The sequence below is a fragment of the Cupressus sempervirens genome, chromosome 9 (genome assembly GCF_028749045.1).
Source record: "Cupressus sempervirens isolate cs-2001-9-10 chromosome 9, ASM2874904v1, whole genome shotgun sequence".
In the NCBI taxonomy this organism is placed as follows: Eukaryota; Viridiplantae; Streptophyta; class Pinopsida; order Cupressales; family Cupressaceae; genus Cupressus; species Cupressus sempervirens.
The window spans coordinates 535,307,336-535,313,463 of NC_143126.1; positions in this window are offsets into that span (position 1 = coordinate 535,307,336).

A 6,128-nucleotide genomic window follows, 5' to 3' on the forward strand; every position below is an offset into this window, starting at 1 on the left:
TTAATTTGAATCATAAAATACATCATGACATCTAGTCAAATAATTATAAAAGAAATCTCAAAAATGCCTTTGGTGCACATCATAACTTGGCCAACTAAACAACCCAAAAAGAAAACCATAATGAAAATAAATATCACATGACTATAAATAGAATATTAGAAAATACATAATTTTCATCCATATGATTTAATTCCATTAATAAGTCTTTCTTTTCAAAATCCACAACATAATTATTTATCGAAAAATTATTACAATAAATTAATGAGCATTATGCAAGCACCTAGGAAGTCACAAAGTAGACAGATCTTTCAACAAAACTCTACAATGGGTTTTCAAACCCTACCTCAAAACCACAGCTAAAATTTGAGACAATCTGTGAATGCATGCAAATCCAAACCCTCCAAAACTTTCAACAATTCTTTTCATCCAATTCCAATTTTTTGCTCCCCAAAACCTGTGTCTCTCAAATGAACTACCAACCCCCTTATAAAGAACCATAACCCTAACTAGGACTTTTATTCTCTAATATTAAAAGCCACTAACTTTATTAAATAATAATTACTTAAATTATAGGCAAGAGCCTACAACACAATGGTAAATTGTGAGCCTCTTATCAAAGAGGTGTTGGGTTCAAATCTACCCGTGCTTAATAAAATAATAATTAATAATACATAATAATTAATCTTGGCTTTGGCCTCTTACCGATCAAAATTAAAAATTAAAAAAAAATTACTTAAATTATTTAATCCTTTCATGCACACTTAAATTTTTTTTTAATTAAAATATTCTTTTATTTTCTTTTCCTCCACTTTATTAATTAGTGCAATCACTATTTAAAGCATAATTTATTATTTAAATTAATAATAATTAAAACTTATTATTTAAATGCAACTCTAATTTTATTATTATTAATTAAATGATTATAATAAAATAATATTAAATGTATAACCTTTTAATATTTTAATTCTCTTTTTATCGAACTTCTTAAATTAAACAACATAGGCAAAGATAAACTCATAAGTTTAAAAGGGTGGAAAGTTAGATACATGTCCTCCTTCTTAGGATAAGTAATTAGGCTATGGCTGGGGTTGGACCTGAATATTATCTCCTCATTCTTACCTTTGAGTTATTGCAATAGAGCATGCTTATTCTGGAAATTTAGGGAAGTTGATGCCCAATATCTATAAATTTGTATAAAATACAAGCATACACATGTGCATATATATCTAAGCTAAACATATAATGGTGGGGAGTGGTACATCATGTAGATCCTGACTAGCAAGTGACTACGACTCCCTCCCTCAACCATATCAGACATGTCAAGCAGAAATGTAAAATAGACACACACACCATACACATTCAAGTATGGGGTAAGTATAATAGTAAACCCTAAATATAAATAACATAATGTTCTAACATGGATATCTCATCATCATGAGGATATAATTAAACATCTTTCTAAGACACACGATCATCATAAAAGTAATTTCATTAACTAACTAAGAGTAATTAAAGCATCATCACTACAAGTAGAAAATTGTTACAACCTAACATAATCAATTACTTAACATATCAAAGTATTGCATTTCAAATATCAAATAAGAGCTAACACGTCTATAGAAGAGTCATATAGAACTTTAACAACTATGTCTACAATGATAGTAAATGAGGGGTATTACAGAATTAGCCATATCTTTGTATCATGCATCTGAAGCTAGAACTATGACATTTATGGGCACAGTAAAACCAAAGAGGTGGAATAGGATTCTTAACCTTGTTGATGATATGACCAGGGTTATTGTGTCTAGGGATTTAGGGGAAAGGTCCTTTGATTATGAGTATACATGGAGAACCAACAGTGATGTAATAGGGACTTTCATAGCCTGCTTGTTTAGGGTAATTATAGGTTAGTGGGAGATTATTTGGCTTTGTTACAATATATTTGATCCTATCTAGTTAAAGGGCCTTGAAGAAGCCATCTTGAGTGTCAATAGGGATCTAGAAATACCATTTGCAAAAATATACATGGTAAATTCCCCAGGTAGTTTGGGACAAGCGAATGTTAATAGGAATCCCATCCTATATACCAAAGATGTTAACCAGTTCAACCTCATATGGCCTAAGATGCAAACTAGCTTAAAAATTTTGCTTTGTTGGAGGGGATTTGTCGAGCACCTGGATAATGCATAGTTGCTTTAATATCTACATATCTTTGACTCCTACACTGAGCCAGGGGTATAATTTGATGACCTAAAAAAATTTAACGTCTCCCTTTTGAATTTGTATAAATCTAGTAGGGAGAAGACGACCTATGTTCTTGCTCTGGGTGTCATTTTAGCTGATTTAGCAGAAGCAGATGATATGGTCATGGTTTTTTGGAAGAAAGAGGAAGATATTTAATTGCTTCTACCTCCTCCTTTTTGGTGGTTGATATAGATATCTTTAGGGGTCTATTGGTATAGGTTTATTTTTTTCTCCGCTAAGAATTTCATGGCTGCCTAATATGGTCCTTTGTTTTTGGCCAGAGGATGTGGGTCCAACACTTTCTTTTGGTCTTGTACCTTGTTTGTGATCGTAGTTGTTTGGTTTTGGTCCTTTTTCTTAGCCGATGGTTTATTTGGTCTTCTTTTAGGCTTCACCGGAGTAGGGTCTAGATTATTTCTCCCTCTTTTCCTCTATTTTGCTTCCCTAGTGTCTTGGTTTTTGTAAATCTTGCCAATGGAGGTTAATGGTTTTGGTCCTCGGGGTCTGTTATGATATCATTAGTATGAAACATATGTAATTAATGGATATTAAATATAAAAAAATTTGCAAGCTATGACCTGATTTTATGATATGTTATCTTCTTTTTAGGTATTCATATTAATTAATGTCTGAATTTCTTCGTGGCTATAGACTTTGTCCGAATTTTTAGTTCTCTTATAGTTTCTCGGTATTTTGTTAAGACTCTTATGATTAATATAGAAACAATTTTGTATCAAGATTAAGGAAGTATGTTTGATAAGGTGTCTTATGTTTTACCATATTGACGTTGGTTTTTAGTGGTAGTATTAAGGCTAGTCTGTTGGTAGTTTTCCTTTTTCAATCATCTCTTTTTCACTTTAGAGTTTATTGCTTTATCCTCTTCTTAGCATTCTTGTAAATGGTTATTACTAGTTTACTCTTTCTTAGATATTATATTTAATTTTGAATAAGAGGTTAAATCAAACATTGTTGACAATAATTTTATTCAATCAAAAATTTATATGAAAATTCTAACTCTCCAAGAGATAAAGTTAAGAAAGAGTAAGATATCTAATTTATAAAAATATTCAGTAGTAACCAAGGACTAATGCTTCTTTGTGAGTATGAATTTTGTAGAAATTGCAGATGAAACATGATGGAACAATATCTAAACTAAAGTCATTGCAATGGAGCAAGATATGTAATTTGACAACAAAAGAGCATTGTATCTCTAATCAGATAATCCTAATAAAGTTAAATTAAGAGGAAAGTTTTCTTAAGATCACAAATGGGACAAGGGAAAATGTTCATATTTTTAAACAATGATGACTTCTCTTATGAAGATTTTAAGTATAAAAAGATGATGTAGGATTCCCTATGAAAAAATATCACTTGGGTATGCCCATTTTAAAATATATATTTTCTATAGGACCTTGGTCCTAGGCTAGACTAGAGGTTTTCTTCTTTATTGTTTCCTACTGGTGCATGTTTGAGCGAAAGTACTTGTAACTTTATTTTATCTTATCATTATAATCCAAGGCTTCAATCATTTATCGATAAAAAAATTTAAAAATTCATTAAAAAATATTAATTTATTATATAATTAATAAAGATAACTTAAGCGCATTATTTAATTACCACTAAAATATTTTAAATCTCTATTAATTGAATAATAATGCTACACAATATTTAATATTTAATTTCTAAAATCTTTTAATATAGTTTTCTAAATTGAGACTTTTAGATTTAATCGTTTAATTTAACTAAAAGTCCATATAATTCCAATAATTCCAATATATGCAAAATCATCCTATTTTAACATGTTTCCATTTTTTAAAAATTAAATATATTTGATAAATTAATATCAACAATCAATCCAAGAATCATAAATAACTAGTCTATTAGGAATATCACCAAGTCAAACCTTAAGAAATGTATAAGGAAAATCAACCAAAACAAGAATCAAATCGCATACGCACAAAAGACTCTTGTGTTTAAAAAGGGGTGGAGAGTCTATTATGAGTCCTCCTTGTAGGATAAGTATTTAGGCTATGTCTGGGATTGGACCTTATCATTATCTTCCCATTCTCACCATTTGAGTATTTGTAGTAGGGCACGCTCATCTTGGCAATTTAGGGAAGTTGATGCTCGATACCTGCATCGTGCATAAAAGATGAGCATGTACATGTACATATAAATATATCTAAACTAAACAAGCAATGGCAGGGAGCGATACACCGTATAGATCCCAACTAATAGATGACTATGACTCCCTCCCTCAACCATATCAAGCACGTCAAACATAAATATAAAATAGACACATACACCATACACATGCAAGTATGGGGTAAGTATAATAGTAAATCCTAAATATAAATAACATCATATTCTAACATGAATATCACAACATCGTAAGGACATAATAAACATCTTTCTAAGACACATCATATGACATCATCATAAAAGTAATTTCATTAACTAACTAAGAACAATTATAGCATCATCACTGCAAGTAGGAAATTGTTACAACCTTACATAGTCAATTGCTCAACATATTACAATATTATAGTTCAAATATCAAATAAGGGCTACCACGTCTATAGAAGTCATATAGAACTTTAACAACTAAGTCTATAGTGATAGCAAATGAGGGGTATTTTAATGATAGAAAAAGATAGAAAATTATTATGATTGTATTATTTTTAAAACCTTTCTAATATAAGGAAAATTTGATCATAGAAAATTGAAAGAAAACAACAAATTGAACAGCTAAGGTTTCAATTTAAAATTTGTCATTAGAACTATGTGATTATCATGAATTTTCTAAATAAAGATAAATATTCTTCTTATATCTACAATAATTTGGTCGCAAAATTTATTAGAAAAGCAAAAGATTAATTAAGAGAAAAGCATGTTGTAACTAAACTTATGCATGCATGTGAAAACAAATATACTAAAGATAGAAACTAAGTATAGTATGGTTGCATGATTTGAGAGATCAAAGACATGCAAAAATACTAATTGTATGTTTATTTTAATTTTATAAAAAATAATCTATAAAAATATAGTTTAATTTTTTAATTATAATTAATTATTAATTTTGGAAACTAAAAAATATAATTTATTTATTTTGAGAATTAAATAAATAAATACTATTTATTTTCTTATAAGTGAGTTTTTAATATCAATTACTTTTAAAACTCTTACTGGGATATAACTTATTATATATTTATTAATGCAAGTGGAGTTACAAATTCATAAATATATAATAGAAGTTATAATGAGTTCACTATATAATCATGTAGTTATTAATATTTAATATTATGAGAGAAATTGTGAATAACTTAATTGTAATTATAATTTCAAACTTGAGTTATTTCTAGTTGCATTATGATTTAAAGGAAAAGTAAATATTAATATTGGACTTAAATAGAAGTCAAATTAATATTTTAGAAATAAATTTGATATTAATATTTAATATAATAATATATATTTATGTTATTAATTAAATCATTTACAATTTAAGATTATCTAAATTAATAACATGATATATTGCATGATATTTTATATGCAAAGAGATTTGAAATTTAAATACTTATTGATTTAAATAAGTATATTAGCATAACAATTTATATTAATATGTATATTCTTACTTTATTTCTAAACACATCTTTATGACCCAAACTAAACAAGAGAAAATGATGAAATTAAGTCATATGGTTGAAAACTATGTGTTTTCTTTTTCTTATATTTTATTTATAGTCTTATGATGTTTATTTTTTGTGATAGTTTTCTTTTTGGATTGTTTAGTTGGCCAAGTTAAGATGTGCACTAGAGGCATTTTTGAGATTTATTTTATAATTATTGACTTGATATCATGATGTACTTTAGGATTAGAATTGGGA